Genomic DNA, 17,513 nt, shown 5'->3' with positions numbered 1-17,513 from the left:
ACAGCTCTGTGGATTGTGGCAAATGCCAGAGAGGTTTCAGACAGTCACTATTTAGGGCTCTGGCACACGGGGAGATTAGTCGTCCGCAACAAATCTCCCGTGTCTCGGGCGACTAATCTCCCCGAAATCGCTGGTGGGATGGCATACGCTGCAAACGCGAAGTTTCCTCTCAAGACAACTTCCGCGATTTCAGTGAAATCGTGCCGCCGCGCTGTGCCATCCCACCGGCAATTTATATTTTCGCCGGTGGTATGGCATTTCGGGGAGATTATTTGCCCGCGAACAGGGAGATTTGTTGCGGGCGACTAATCTCCCCGTGTGCCAGAGCCCTTAGTTGGCTGGAGGGGGCTGTTTGGGCCTCTGTGTACTTGAGATTCCAGGGCTTATTTGAAACCCATTCTGGACCCGGTTAGGACTCGTGATAATAAATGTTGTGCATGTGTGGGCACAATTATTTTTTTCTCCAAATATATTAAAGTCAATGGGGGGGATTTCTTAGTGAATTTTGTGTTGCCACAAATTTTCGTCCCAGTTTTATGAAAAAAATTTGCCATGGCAAAATGCCTGCCGAGAAAAAAATCACTCCTCACTATTGCTCTTATTTTCCAGGTCTCTGAACCATTGGTTACCACTGATCTTACCAAGTTTTAACTTTCTGATAAGGCTTTGCTTCTTAAGTGCTAAGTTACAGTTTCCAACTGCTCTTCTATTGTAAATCTCTTCTATTTCCAACATGTCCAGCTTACACGCATGCAAATACCTCAAAAGAGAATGTAGACATGGATAGCGCTCATTCACCACACTTGGGGCCGATTCACTAAAGGTCGATAACACTTATCGCATGCTTTTTTGCGTCAAAAAGCATGCGATAATTAAACCCTGATTCATCAAAGTCATTTCGCATGCGTTAAGACGCATATTGCATGCGCAAAAAAAACGCACTATTGCATGTGTTATTTACTTTGCATTGCGTTAATTCTCGCATCAAAAATAATAACGCATGATTCACAGACACATATGAAGCGTTAAACGGTAAACACATCAGTCTGTGCGAATATTAACACCTACTTGGGGCAGGCGATACTTAAATAAAATTGCGGTTCGTGAGCTTTTGGCAACACAACATGGACTTTGCAGTGGGATTTATTCAAGTCTGTGTTGGCCCTAGAGTGATGCAGCCTCCAGTTTGCAGGGAAATGGTCATTTTCAGAACAGTAGTTTTCCGAAAGTAATAGTTATGTGCGTTAAAGCCCTTATAAATTTAGCGCAGCACACAATGATTTTCACGCCAAACAAATTTGCCCTGCTCATGTTTATATTTATAAAGCTACATTCGCACATAACGACCACACATAGTGGCCAATCTCATTACAGGGGAATGTCATAATTGGAAAAAAATGTGCACAAATATGAATAAAAATTTGCATTGCGCAATGTAATCTCCTTCATTAGACTGTTTATGCATTGCAAATTTTAATTGCGCATTGCAAACTTTTAAGGAATGCCTGAAGGTGGCGCAATCATTTGGAGCAAACATAACTTTTTTATTAAGAAGTTTTATTGGACACACTGCGCACTGGTGCAAACTTTCTTCCACTGTTGGAAGTGCTCCCTAAACAGTTTCCATGTACTCAAAATATTAAATTAGTGCAAAGGCAAATTTGTTCACACAGAGGCATACATTTTTTCATTGCAAATATTTTTTGCTTTTATTGCAGTCCCCCCTTAATGCGCACTGAATAGCTCACTGCAATTCACAAAAAAATAGATGTTATTAATGTAATATTACAGTCCACTAGGGGCACAGGTGGTGTTTGAATCAAGTAAAACCCAACCAACAACATTTGCTACGAAATATATGTGGTACTGAAACCATTTCAGGAAATACCATAACAATCTGACAAAGAAAAACTAAAAAATTATATATATATATATATATGCTGAAACAAGGGCAGCACTCCTAGGATTTAAAGAATTGTAAGCAAAATGTAAATGCAAAAATAGAAAGGTTTATTACTCGACGTTTCGGACTGAAACGTTGAGTAATAAACCTTGGTACCTTTCGTACTAGCACCCAGGTTTTGTTGCTGCAGATGTTGTGCACCCTATGGACTATTATATATATGTGTATATATATACACACACAAAAATATATATATATAATGCACACAGTATTATGTATAAACAAAATACTTTGCATGCATTCCAAAGATTCATAATCTGTAAACGTGTTGTCATCACAGCTAAAGACTGAGCATAAACAGGTTTTAATCGGCTTTGAAGGTTATTTTTTTGTTTTTATTTTACTCTTTTCGCTTCCTCGCTTTTGTCTCAGATGACATATTTGTACTGACATCCAGCCAAGCCACAAAAAAGGGAAAATTGTGATTCCAAAAACATTGGCTAATAAGCGGATTGCCATTCTACAGAAGTCTTCCTGCATTTGGAAAGACCCTTTCAAACCTTTGTTTTACAATTCTGTTCTGTTTTTGTTTTTATTTTAAATACTATGTTTTCTCTTTATGTTTATCGTTGCTACAGTCTTGCAGTCATACTGCATTTACACACAAGGCAGTAGGATTAGCTCTTGTCGAGGCATCATTGGGAAAGGATTTCTTCACACCTAACTAAAGGCACATGTGTCTTCTTGTATTTTATACACAAATATTGGTCTCTGTCAAAATAGAATTAGCCCTCTTGTCTATACATTTGATTTCGTATTTTCTTCTGCTTCTTTAAAATTTTATCTGGAGTCTACATGTCTATTATGTGATTTATAAAGGTAAAACATGTTTGCAGATGATTCTGTTACTTTGAAATTAGGGTTCAAAATAAGCCAGGTATTTGGCTGAATACTTCAGTTTTGGTTTTTTTTTTAAATAATCTCCTTTTACTCTGTAATAATGAAACAGTACCTTGTACTTGATCCTATCTATGAGCTCATTAATCTATTTTGGTGGGAAAATGTTTAGATCAGTGATCCCCAACCAGGGCCTTGTGAGCAACATGTTACTTTGCATAAAACCCAGTGTAATTGCCAATCAGAGCCTTCTGTAGGCTGCCAGTCTACATAGGGGCTATCAAATAGCCAATTATAGCTCTTATTGGCACCCCCAGGAACATTTTTCATGCTTGTGTTGCTCCCCAACACTTTTTCCATTGAAATGTGGCTCATGTGTATATAAGGTTGGGGATCTCTGGTTTAGATGTTAAAATTACCTTTTAGCAGACTTAAGGTATGGTGAATTAAATTACAGAAATCCTTTCTTAGGAAACCTTCAGATCCAAGTATTATGGATATTAGGTCCAATACCTGTAAGGGCTCATACTCACTAGCGTTTTTCATGCATTCCCCTGCATTGGCATTTTACACCACAGGGGAGCACATGAAAAAACACATAGTACTAACACAGGCGCATGTAAGCGCTGAACCCAGGTGGAACACAACATGCTGCACAGGAAAAAATGCTAGTGAGAATGACCCCTTATAGTTATTCTGATTTTAATTCAAAGCATTGAAAACACATTACAGAATATTGGATCTATTATGCAGAAGGGATTTTTTTTCTTTCACAAATTGGATCTCCATGCGGTAATTTTTCTAAAAAACAACATTAGATAAAATAAACCCAAGAGGATTTTATTGCCACTTATATGAAGCTTAGTTACCATCACATACAAGGTTCTGTTGTATAAGATATATATAAGAAAAAATGGAAATAATTATAAAAAAATATTTTTTAAAATGTTTCTTGTGGGAAATGGCTTTCTGGATATTAGGCGGCAGTGAGCGACCAGTTACCAGGAGTGGCAGATTCGAATTTCCATTATTTAAAATGAAAAGTTGTCTCTGCTTGTGCAGAGAGAGCAATAGTGCGGCCCCCTCTGGGCCCAATGCTAACGTTGAAAGTGTACATCAGGAGAGAGGGGGGTGGCATCGAGGCAGCAGCCCCAGGAGCGCCACTGCAGGTACTGCACCTTTAAGTAGAATAGTTGATTGCCAATTTAACTGTATCCCCAGTTATATAGAATGAGCTAGGATATAATACAAATTATAGTATTTGTAACATTTTATAGATGAGCATATGGTTTTATTAAAAGTAGAAAAACACAATGAAAGGCCATTTCACTTTGCGCAAGCCTGTTAGGTACCCCCAGTGAATCTAACAGCCATGGACCCATGCCTCTACTGTAAAAACCCACTAGCCCAGTGTACGTTTCAATACAGCATCGAGCTACCATATGCATCTATATTCCCATTGTTTTCTTGCACCCCAACCCCCCCCCCCCCATTTATTGGTCTTTCATTTTCTTGTTAGTTACTATTAGGAACTAGTATGGTTGGGCCAGTGATGCCGTTCATTAATATATCAAGGGACATGTTTTGAAGGTATGCTACATTTTACTCCATTAAAATGATGTGTGAAAGTTGATATAACATAAATGGTGAAATTATGAAACTCTGTTGTTGATTTATGTGTGAATTAACATCATGTATCATGCATTTAGGCATAATGATGGGGCAAGGCCATCTGTTGCTGGGTGGATGTTGGGAACTGTAGATTATCAATAGCTACAGGATTGCAGGTTGGACATCCATGTTTTATGTCATTTTTGGATCCGGAGATGGAACCTTAATGTTGCTTTATTGCCAAGGGTCCCTCTTCGCTAGCTATAGTTTAGTCCAGTTAACTGTTACTTGGAAAGCCCACATTATAGTTCTATAATGCTTGAAACTGTAAACTGTGAGCTAAATTGTCCAATAGGCTATGCCAGGACACAAAAACACAAACAATCTCTAAAAAGGACAAACAATACCAAAAAGAAATACAAATGATGCGTGCATGCCAGAAATGCCTGATGTAAATGTCACCTCCTCTGAAAATGTTGGATTATACAACATTTTTATTATCCAGCACTATTTTATGGCAAAAAAATCATTTATTTTACAGTCACAATAGCTCAGCACAATACTCTATTTTCTGCTTATTATTTCAGTCAGAAACATTTGAAGATCCATTAAGGAGCCAGATGAAAGGCAGAGTATGTGATCCCTTCAGAAGAATAGAGGCTTTTATTTCATGGTCAGCATGTGATATTTATAGTTTTTTAGAGACTAAATGAATACAATTGTTCACGTGAGCCAGCATGGAATTTTTAAACTATATGTCATGGGACCATCTGTGCAAATTGAGAAGTATGCAAAGTTATCTCATGACAAAAAAAAACCAAAGGGCTATTTTTATACACTGGCCAGCAAACGCAAATAAAGACGTAAGTGATTTTAAAATAGCAGTGATTTTCCAGAGTGAAAGGTTGCTCCATAAGAAAGCCATTGCAGAGTTTCTTTGGCGTGGCGCACATGTGGGATATCATGTTCTCTGGGCAAATAGTTACAACTCAACATCATAACCGTAAGAATGGCTTCACGTTAATGCTCATGTGCTTTAGCGCATTATGACGAAAGCAATAAGTGGGTGTGCTGGATGCTAAGCTCTTGCAGAAATATCTTTCCCATGGTTTCATTTACAGGTGATGCACGTAATATAAAATATTTGTCAAGTCCAATATATTCTTACTTTTGTCTCTTTGCTGTTACTTGAAATAACTGCATATCTGTGCTACATTCAGTGAGTGGCGTAGCATATTTATGCATACAAGTTCTTTGCAAAATACTGTAGGTCAGTTACTAGCAACTATGTTTAAGAAAGAGTAAGTGGGGTTTAGGGCCTTTGCGCTACTGTATACTGTATATGTTGGGTATTTCTATGCAAATATACATGGTGTGTAAATCCAGAGCTCTTAACTCGAGTCTCTTTCTGCTTACCTACTATCACTACTTGAATGTCCCAATGCTACGGTAAATAAAATCTCTCTAAAACAGAAACGGTTCTCATTTCCTCATCCAACACCCGCAACATCCTAAAGTGTCTGTCACAGTTAACAACTCCATTATTACTCAGTCTCCTCAGGCCCAGTGCCTTGGGGTTGTCCTTGATTCACTCCTCATATCCAGTCACTTACTAAATCATGTCACTTTCACTTATGAAATATTTCCAAAATACAATCATTTATCATTGATCCAGACATTTATCATTGATCCAGACATTTAAAGCAGTTCATAACTCTGCTCCACTCTACATATCTGAACTCATCTATAGATTCTCCCCAAACTGCTTGTTATGCTCCTCCACTGGCCCGCTACTCAATTCCAATCTCATTAACTCCTCGCACATACACCGAAGCCCAAGCTGCACCCCTTCTCTGGAATTATCAGCCATGTTCTGTCCAACTTTCTCCCAATATCTCTGCCTTCAAAAGATCTCTTAAAACACATTTCTTTAGAGAAGCTTATTGTTATTTAGCTTAGTATAGCTTCAATGTGCTCTATATGCTGCTAAATCTAATACTCCACATCTCTCAACTGATATTGCTTCACACTTTGTGCGGTAACCCCTTCTACTTTTAGATTTTAAGGTCCTTTGGTCAGGGCCCTCTTTACCTCTAGTTGTTTTTGTATGTCTTCTTGTATGTTAAATGTATACAGCCAATTATTGTACCACTGTGGAATATATTACAGCTATATATGTTGCTGTAGTTTATACAGGAGCAGGGGCCAACTCCATGTTGTAGTTCAATGTTGTAGCTCCCACCCTTCCCAGCTACAGTCAGGTGTTCCTAGTGGAGCCAAAAAAACCAAGTTTCAGGTAACACTCAGTCCCTTTGTAAAATGTACAATGAAGCTGTAGCATTCTTACTGAATTTGATGAAAGTGAGTGTAGGACTGGCCAGACTGGGGATGACTTTGACATAGTTGGCCAGCTTGGAGTATATTGCAATATATGGACAAACAATCCCTGTTTCTTGGTAGTATAATGCACAGAATGGCTTAATGTCCTATCTATATTGATAATGGGTAAGTACAGGGGACCTCTGGTTGTTGTCTGTGGAATATTCTTTATTGAAACTGAGATTTAAAAATGGATGGATAATTCAAAAGTGTATAGGTTTACATGTATCACACATAGTACTGCTCAACCTGCTAACCTAATGCAATTGCTAAACTTCTCTTTCTCTCCCCACCAATTAGCTAACCACTTGTGCTAGCATCTGCTAAATCTGGGATAACATTTAAAACAATACCATGATGCCAAATTTTTCCTTTTTACATTTCATTTCTTATGCACTTTTATTCAGTTATTTTACATTTTTATAGTGTTTTCCCTTTGCCATGGCCACAAGTTGCCAACCAGAGATAATGTGCTGGCTATCAATTCAACAAGATATTCACATGTAAGAATATATTTAGCAAGAAACACCCCGCACTCATACACATGTTTTTGCATTTTTGTAAGTTCATGAAAACATCTCTTTTGGAGAGTTTTCACATAATGTGCAAGATGTGTGTGAAAACCAGTGTTTACTGCTTCTTTCATTTTTTTTTTTTTTTTTTCAAACTTGCTAGTAGGTCAATATAATTTCCCTTCACTGGCTCTGTGAATGCTGTATGAAACAAAGAGCTCTAATGTGGGTCAGCCGCGTTCTATATATATCTCATAAATGTATATCATTCCAGTGAAGTCATGCCCCATTGAAGAGGCCTATACTGATGTAAAGAGTGCCCAAAGCATCCCCATTAGAGAAATGTGATGGCACAGACTAAACTCTGGTTTTGAAAAGCTAACAGAGACTGGGGTACAAGTTTGAAACAGCTTACATTCAACATAACTGAAGCAACTGGTAGCCCGTTTGTGATGTAAACCACATTTTCTATCTTAGGTTCCAGCCAAGTGGAACAATAGGAGAACTGGAATAATCAGTTGTTATTGCATTTATTTTAAATTGGTGTAGCCCAGCAGGGTTCTTTGAAAATATTGCCTTGTGGATAGTCATATGTTAATATGAGGACTGCAGCAGTATTTATAATAATAGGAATGAGGGGACTACAGATCCCAGAAGGCCGTGCTCCAAATGAAACAGAAGAACAAACAAAAAAAAGAAATGTATTGGAGGAAAAAGGTTGTTGAGAGCTGCTGGAGATCTCTGCTAAAGGCCAATGTGTGTAAATTCTGTATGGGAGACAGAGATCCCCCCTGCGCAGTTTGGGAAGCAGACTGAATCCAACCAGAGCCATTCCTAGCCAGCCATCACCCGCGCTATACTGAGAATTTGGAGGGGAGACCTAGAACAAAGTTCAAACATCCTGGAATGTGTTTTACATTGCATTGCACTACATTTGCCATTGCGACCTGATCATATTTTCAGCATTTAGCTGCATTTAATTTACTAATTCATTTCAGCCCAGTTCCTGTGTAATAAATCTGGATTTATTTCCTATTTGTGTTGGTATTTGCTGGGAATTTTTGGGGTGTCATATCGCCAGTATACCGAGCCTTACCCTAGGGTGGGCTACATTGGGATAAGCAGTGACAGCAGATTGCTTTAAGTGGATTCAAGACAAAACTGAAACTTCAGCCAGCATTTCCCACAATCTAAGCTCAGCCTGTGTCAGGATATATTGGACACCTTTAAAGGTGAAACTAAAAGCCCCATTAAAAATGCCTTCATTTGTATGGTCTTATAGCTGCCATTTCCCACATCCAACAGTGTGTTTAAGTTAGACCCCCACAAACTTTCTTGATAATTGAAACTTCCATGATAATTTAGTGGAGCACTCATACTCCAAGACTCAGGTGGGCACTGTAATGCCTTTGTAAGCAGGGTAGCGTTGGAAATCCTCACATATCTACCCCTATGACTGATTCAGGTTTAAGGTACTTTATCTTTCTTGTACCTTCTATTACATACAGTATATTGATGCCAATTATTAGTTATTGCTCATCTATATTAGGACAGTAGGTCAATGGCCCAGGCTTGTCTAGGTAAGAGTTCCCTGTAGCTCAAGTAGGAATTAGCAAAAGGTAATAAAAACAAAATTTCCTAGATATAAATCTGCCATAGAAAACAAATACAGAAGAACCCCTGTTTAGCGTTTTTCAGGAAACCAGACACAAATGGTGAAAAAGAAAATATAAAATCAGGTAAATGTATTATACATTATATAATGGCGGGGCCAAAGAAAAAGATTGTAAAATGCAGGAAAACCTAAAATGGGGCTATGCTAAGTTGGGTTTTTACTGTATGGACCTTTGATAGAGAGAGAGATGGACACTTTATGCTCTGTAGAGAAATGCTCAACTCAGTATTTAAGAAAGTGTCTAACATACCAGAATTTTACCTTTCTTGATGTATATATGTACATACACATATATAAGATAAGGGTCAAGTTTTCTATAAACTACTTATACTAAGTAACTTTGAATTATTTTATGTCTGCCTTTGTGTACATGGACGCACATTTTAAAGAACTGCACCTGTCAGAATCAAATAGACACTGACTGATTCACAGTTGCTCTCACCAAAAATGTTTAAAACATTAACAGCTGCTGACTGAGGAACCAGCTTTGATCAACCTCTACTCCACCAGCTAATGGCCAATTCAGCTTCCAACATTCATTGCCAGTTTTCAGATTGGTGTTACAGCGAATCAACAGCTGTAGAGTCCCACATGTTATATTTAACAACCAAAATAATAATACTGCTGTCCATATAAGGTGACAGAAGTCGGCAAAAGTAATGCATGATATATAACAATAGCAGGATTTGCCTTGTGAGAACAGAATCCACACGCTTTTGTAAAGATTCTTATGCTACCTACATCTATAATACCTACTAATACCAGTATTATGCACTGTACCAAAGGTGGTTCATTATACAGTAGTAATGTAAGCATTGCTAGTAGCCCATCACTATTCATTTCCAGGCCGTGTATACATAGGGTGCCACATTTCTTAGTGCTTCAACTATTCAACCCCATTAAAAACACATGGCACATACTTATTGGTGTGTTACCGACCATATATTTAAAGATGGTAGACTGAAGAGAAATGACTGCATCAAGCATTATGTATGTTATAGATTATAGAAACGGCACCCAGAACAAATTGCTATCCACCAATGTAGTAGAAACTCCAGAGCTTCAGAAATCTACACATTTCCTTCACCCACAACATGTTAAATAACTCTTTTTTGCACTATGCATGTTTCAATTGACAATACCTAAAAAACAAACACAAAAGAATTCCAATGTACATGATACGCAGAAATAGATATATTGTATGTGTCATGGGCAGGTGCTAGCTATGGTTATAAACCTGGATGACAAGAAAGCACTGAAGCCTGAAATGTATTATTTGACAGAAATGTTGTTGTAATGCCTTACTAATGGATAAAATGCCTTTAAGAGGAGTCCTGCATAGCTACTTTTGTTACAGAGTACTGTAGGTACTCTAAGCTATATTGTCCTCTAGATAATTCTTTAATGGATAAATGTCAGAGGTCAAAAGGAATGTTCCCTTTTTGTCTCACCAGTAGTTGGAATACCCGCCTATGGCAGACAGAGTTGGACACACTTTAACAGTGCACTAACACATTTAATATTTATTTCAACTCTTCTCTACAGTAACAAACATGTAGAACATATAGTGCAGCCTTCCCAGCACTTAGGGACCTTGTTACTGTCTTTACTGTCTCACTCTTTCCCTTCTGTACACATACACACAAAGTGCCTTTTACTAATTTCAGTGTAACTTGTGGCTTGGTTACAGCCCCAGTGCAGTCACTCAAAAGCTACAAAAGAGACCATTCTAGAGACAAGCAGAGTCCCCAAAACACTTTGCTGTTTGTTTCGCAGCCACTATGGTTCCTGGGACTAACAAGCCTACATCCTGTTTTCTATCTGTTGCATAACTGACGTGGTTATGGCCCACACTAACCTTATTTTTAGGGCAGCAGTCCAAAGGGTGCACACCATTGCAGCAACAAAACCTGGGTGCTAGTACCAAATAATTACACTGGAACAAGGGCAGCACTCCTGGGATTTAAAGAATTGTGAACAAAATGTAAATGCAAAAATAGAAAGGTTTATTACTCAACGTTTTGGTCTCACACAGAAACCTTCATCTGGAGTGAAAAGTAAAAAAGTTTTTCACTCCAGATGAAGTGAGTGGGGAAAGGGGAATGGAATTCATGGATCCAAAGCTTTATTTTCCACTTAAAGCAAGCAATGAGGGCAGAATGGGGAGAAGGAAAAAGGAATTAATGTTCTTCTTCCTCAAGGCTGTTGTAGTCCTGAAGGCTATAAATCAGTCTGTGGCAGTCTTGGATTGTAATCCTCTTGCTCCTTAGAATGGGTCAATTCATGGAAAACATCTTTAACACAGTTCAAAAGGCCCATCCTTATGGGTGCCCTAAAACAGACCACATAGCACCGCAAGGTGGGTAAGAAAGTTCCTGGGCACACAGACTTTAAGTTCATGTTTCAGGGCATCAAGCTGGGCCTGTGTAAATGGTATGCAATGGCAATTCCTCATGAATTATGCACTGTGGGCAATGATGTTTCCTGCACAGGTTACAGACAAGGGGAAGTCTGCCTTGGATTGCTATCCATGCAATGTCCTTGTGCTTGTTTGTCAGTCTGTCTGAGGAAACAGTTCCCCAAACAGTCCTTGCAGTGACAGCTGGGAGCCCAGGAATAGACTCCATCACCTCCTTTGCTCTGATCAACTTGTGGATTGTCTTTGGTTGCCACAAGTAAGGCTTGATCCCCTCCAGTTGGTATTCCTTCACAAACTGTAACATCCAGGTAAAACCAAAGAGTGTTCCAGTTGTAAGTGTAGGAGCTGTCCCACATGGCCCAACCCAGCGCACACCAAAGTGGTAAAAGGAAAAAATGTGACTTTAAGCTGCCAGCAGAATCCTTGTCTTTTGTAACCATGTCAGATGGATGCAGATGTACACAAAGAAACTGACCTTTGCAAGGCTCCTTGTACACAACTGGCCGCTTGACTCTGTCCATCTTGGAGCCCCAGATGAACAACGTTCTTATGATGGTTCTGCAGACTGTAGCTAAAGGTGGCCATACCTCGGCCATGTACTGTAGGACTGGAAGAACCTCATTCCACAGCACCAAATCCAAAGTCCAATCTTTTGTCTCACTTTTGCCTTCTCTCATCCCAGCACTTCACGACAGCACCCTCACCACCAAACCAGACTCCAGGGATTTTGATGAAGATTTTGATGAAGACGTGTCAGAAGTCAGGTTCCAATCTCTGAAGAGCAGGGTCTCTGACTTCCCACAGTTGACTTTAGCACAGAAGATGGTCATGTTATCCATGTACAGCAAGTACTTGATCTGGGATCTAGATGGTCGTGTTGTGGTGATCTATTTGATCTCTGGATTCTGTCTGATGCACTTGGTGAATAGCTCACACACCCATGTTAACTAGCCAGGCTGCCTATAATCACTAAGGCAAGCTACAATATATTACAAGTCTTAGCTGTGATTGGCTGCCGCTATACGCATACAGTTGGCTCCACCCACACCTGATTTAGGGAAGCACCTGCTTCAGTGTTTATATAATGTCCATTATAGATATTGTCAGACCATAGACACTACCTCTATCCCAGCTTCCCTTAAATAGGTTACAGGGCCTAGTACTTACTTCTCTCTATACACTTTCCAGAGTTTGCCTAGACACCTATATTGCTATCTTATAAACAATCTGCATATTACATGTCAACCATAACTTACATACAAAATAGCTTGGCCCATTTCCATGCACCACACTAAGCACAGAAATTAAAATGGAGACTGAGAGGAACTTACATCACACACAAGCATGTTGGATAGGAGGAGTTTAGATAAAGTATGTATATGATTTGACCAATAGGTGGCATCACAACACATTGTATGTATAAGATGAGTACAACATATGCGTATTAAATATATTAAATCAAGCAATAAACTGTGGAAAATTACAGAGAATATTTATTTATATAAGAGATTAGTAAATAAAATCTATTCAGAGCAGTATACTACATGCACATAGTAGTCTTTCCATAAGGCATTCCATTGTCAGAGGCATTTGTCTTATAATGAAACATGAAGGAAACTACCTATAAGGGTAAAAGTTCATAATTATATAGCTGGTCCTATAAAGGCAAAGTTGTTAATAATGCAGCTACTACTGAGGGGAACGCAAGTCAGTTCATTGACAAGACTAGAGTGCTGCATCCAGACCTCTTCCGAAGGGTCTTCATGGGCTCACCATCTATTATGATGGTTGCCCCATGATCAGCCTGCCCAACCACATTTTGCTAGATAGATTGCACAAAGATTGACTCATTTGATGACCTTCCCAAACAAATCGGACTACATCGGTAAGGCCAGCCTGCCTGTGCTCTGTATGCAGGTGGAAAAACGTGGATCTGCTCTCATCCATAGCTCCATCAGTTCAGCTACACAGAGCTGTTGATGAGAGAGGACCCTACGCAATGTGTGACTTTAGCCTAATAGTTATATTACTCTTGTTTGCTAGAACAGCTGACTAGCGATGAGTAGTGATGAGTGAATCTGTTCCGTTTTGCTTCGCTGAAAAATTAGTGAAACTTGAGAACAATTCTCAGAACAGCAAAAATGTTTTTGACGCGATCATGACATTTTTGAAGTGCCTGTGAATTTTCCATGCTGCGAATCCTTTTTTACACAACTGCGCCTTTTTTATGTGACCACGCCTTTTTAATGCCGCAACCGTGAATTCGTGAATTTTCTTGCAGCAACATTTGCTAGAACTTTCATAAAACAATTCGCCAACGGCGAAATGCAGAATTTTGCTGCAAAAACATTCGCTAATCACTATAGCTGACAATCAGTACTAAATATGGCTTTATTATCTTATTTCAAAATTGTAAGGCCCCTGTTTGATATAAATGATTGGAAAGTGTTGCATAACTTTGTGCACAGGGCTGTTTTAAGGCCTTGGTGGGCCCTGGGCAAAGATCCAATTGGTGGGCTCCCCTTAACCTGCACAGATAATATCTGATTCAAAGATGTCAACCTTGTATGTAGCGCACTGCCATGGCCTAAAATGTTGATCATTTTATAAATTATTTTGTACTTATATATTTACATATTTTCTTATAATAAAGCTGTGGCCTGTTATATTCCACCTGGACTTCATTATTGTCTCTGAGGTACTGAGGGTGGGGGAAAGAGCTAAGGTGGGGAAGCCTGCGTATTTGACGCTGCACTTTCAAGGGTGTCTGGCCCTTAGCCCAATACCAAAGGAGGAGGTTCTTACTCCATTTTTGTATTTCAGTCAAGTGGAGCTTCAAGCAGTTAGGAGGCATGGGCAGGTAAAGGCAATGAGGTAGGGCAGCCTCTTTCCAAAAGCATATGTGCATGTTTGAAATATACAGTATGTTTCAAAATGCAGCCAACTTCACTCTGCTCCTACTGTCACTTATTGCCAATCACTTTCCAGTTTGAATAATGACAAATGGTGGCCTTTAAGAAGGCAGCTTTCAAGGATAGGACAGTTAGGCAGGGTGAGAGTAAGAGAAATTACTGGGGAAAGACAATGGCACAGTGGGCCCCTAGAACTGGTGTGCCCTGGGCAGCTGCCCCTCTTGCCCCTTTAAAGTGGCCATGTTCATGGCATTATATAAATGAATGATAATGATAATGATTCAATAAAAAAATGGAACCTGATACATTTAATTAGGTACAGTATGTTATTTATAAATGAAAGCTCCCACAATTAGCCAAAGGATTGGAGCCTGACATCTCCCATATCAAGTTGGGCATATTGGGGAAAGGTCTGCTCATTTGGCAACCTCGCCATACAAGGAAATCTTAAGGTGTATGGCCATCTTAAGATTGGGCAAAAGCACCTGACGGGTCTGTGTTGAAATTTGTAGTCAAAGTAATTCTCCTGCTATCAGAGAAGTACCCCATGTGTTTTTATTAAGGGACCTACATTTTTGTAAACTGTCATCCTGCTTTTATAGGACGTCCTTGCTTCATAGATGCAGTTTCCTTTAAAGTCATCCTTGTTTAACATACGCTATATACAAAGAAATGTCACGTTGTGATTTGACATACTGTGCAATAGCGACATACTTCTATACAACTTAATGGAAAGTGATTTTGCTCTCTGGAATTTGTACCTCTTTTACTTGAGCCTGTAATAAAAAGAATTATGCCTCAAATCATTTTTATAGTCATGATGTTTAAGGAAAGAACCCTTTTCCAGAACACACCAGCTTTGCCATGCTGGAGGCAAAAGTAATAACATAAGCCACAATCAGGGAGTTAACAAAGACGCTTTGATGTTATTAAAAATAAATTCTTCATGTGCTCACTATGAAACAAATAGAATTACAGTGCACAAGGGCGTTTAACCCCATCAGCCTTGCATGGCATAACACATGAGTAGCTATTGTTGTCTTCAGGGTAGAACAAGCAAACTCAGTGGGACTGATTTGATAACAGTTGTGCTAAATTGCACTGAATAGTAACCAATAAACAATTTTGACGTCTACTACAATGTAAAAAAATTAAAGCAAAATTGGCAAGTTTATTGATGTAATTTTGCATCTAGTAAATCAGCCCAGTGGGCTCCCTGATTTAAGTGATATACTTGTGCATATATTTCTAAACTCCTTAAGGGTCATTTACTGTCACAATTTCTCCGTGCAATATGCAATTTTGGACACAGTTTGCTTTTTGCACCATATTTTTTACTTTTGTGGTGGCAGTAGCTCTAGGGTTTCCCTGCATCCATTGGCACACTTGCATGGTTCATCCAATCAGTTGGGCCAGAGGCAATGACACTTGGGGCCAAAATGCACTAGTGCAAGGAGTGTGTTTGGACACAAAATCTGACTTGCAATGAATCGGCTCCAGTGTGCTTCCGGATTTAAGCGTTAAGCGTTAAGTTATGTGTATAAAATGTAAGAACTGCTTATGGGTCATTTATGACCACCTCTGAAGTGTGCAAAGTACAACTGCAGGCATAATTCACACAATTGTTTTTTAGGTGGCAGTAGCACACTACCCATGTGTTAGTTGGCACACTGATTTAGCCAAATAAATTTGCAGTGTGCAATTTAGGAATTACATCCAATGTGATTTGACCCCATAATTGCTCTGTATATCAGTAAGGATGTAAATAGCACTGTTCTAATTCAAAATTGTCTGTGCTCAATTCTCTAGGCACAATTCCTCTAAATGTATTGCCATGGGCCACAGTGGAAGCTACGAAGGCCATCAAGGTGTCTGTATTTCCATGGTTCCCCAGGGTCATTTGACAAACTTAAATTGTTCTTAAGGGCCAAAACGTGCAAGTAGCATGTCTGTTTGCAAGTACCTAAAATGAATGTCATCAGTTAGTGCAATGGCTCATTCCTATATATCATGGCCACAACTACAGTTGCAGACACCTAAAAGTGGTGGTAATTCCAGCATTCCCACTGCAGGCTATGTTAATAAGTGCAACAGACTTGCACCCAAAGAATCACACCCCAGCTAACTAGCTCTCTGCACTTGTGTGTATTTCCGGCAAGGACCATTGCTCCCACCCAATACGTTCAGATTAATCATTCTTAGGTACACCCAATGGCACTGGTCAGGGAAACTGCAATCCCCAAAATATAACACTCTCCCAGGATATTGGTCTTGCAGAGGAAACAACAGAAATATTGGAATTCTGTAATAATGTAAAAGCAGAGTTTTCATGCACCAGTAGGTCTATGGTAGTGTATGGTAGTAGAATATGTCTCTTTAGCTCATGTGTATTACATTTCCCAAGCAATTATTGCTTTGCTACTGGCTTGTATCTCCATATTATATCACGGCATATCTGAAGGCTCACAAGGACGTAATGTTTTTGTCAGTTGGATATTGCAATATTCCCTCCCTCTGGACAAGAGAAATCCTTTTCTGCCTGGAGATGTGGAAGGAATTGATTTTGAAAAGATGAATCTATTGGAGCCGTCTGAGCTCATATATCTGGGGTACAATGTTTTTTTTTCAAATGCCTGCAGCTGCTCCAGAGAGCGCCTATTTGCAAATGAAAGGGAATTCACAGTTCGTTTGGATGACTCATTCCAAGTTTACTGGGTGGTTCACACGCCTGCCCGGAACAGGAAGGCCCTCATTGTGCTCAATTGTTTTCCTGAATGCCTTTATGAAGAACAGCAAAAGGAAATATTACAGTTTGGCAGGCGTCCATAAGCCTGATTGGTACTATAGTGCTGAGAATGCAAAGCAGCCTTCTGCCAAGTCAAACATATCCTTACGGCTTCAGTTATTTTTGCCTGTGAGCAAAGTGAATTGCTGGCTCTCCCAGTAAAAGGCATTGAAAAGTGAGAGAAGATTACACTGATGTCTTGAAAACCACAAGTAACATATTGTTTATGTGCACAGTATCAAAAGGTAACGTGGAACGGCCGCATGAAAGCAGTGCGGCACTGCCATTACTCGGGTAAGGCTTTCCCCAGATGAACCCTAAATGGGAAGATATTGCCATGGAGAAAACCTGAATAGCCACGTCCACTCCGGAATGAATGAATAAATCACACATACGTCACCTCCTATTGTCCCAATTAGA

This window comes from Xenopus tropicalis, chromosome 5, assembly GCF_000004195.4.
Source record: "Xenopus tropicalis strain Nigerian chromosome 5, UCB_Xtro_10.0, whole genome shotgun sequence".
In the NCBI taxonomy this organism is placed as follows: domain Eukaryota; kingdom Metazoa; phylum Chordata; class Amphibia; order Anura; family Pipidae; genus Xenopus; species Xenopus tropicalis.
This window is presented reverse-complemented; position numbering follows the sequence as displayed.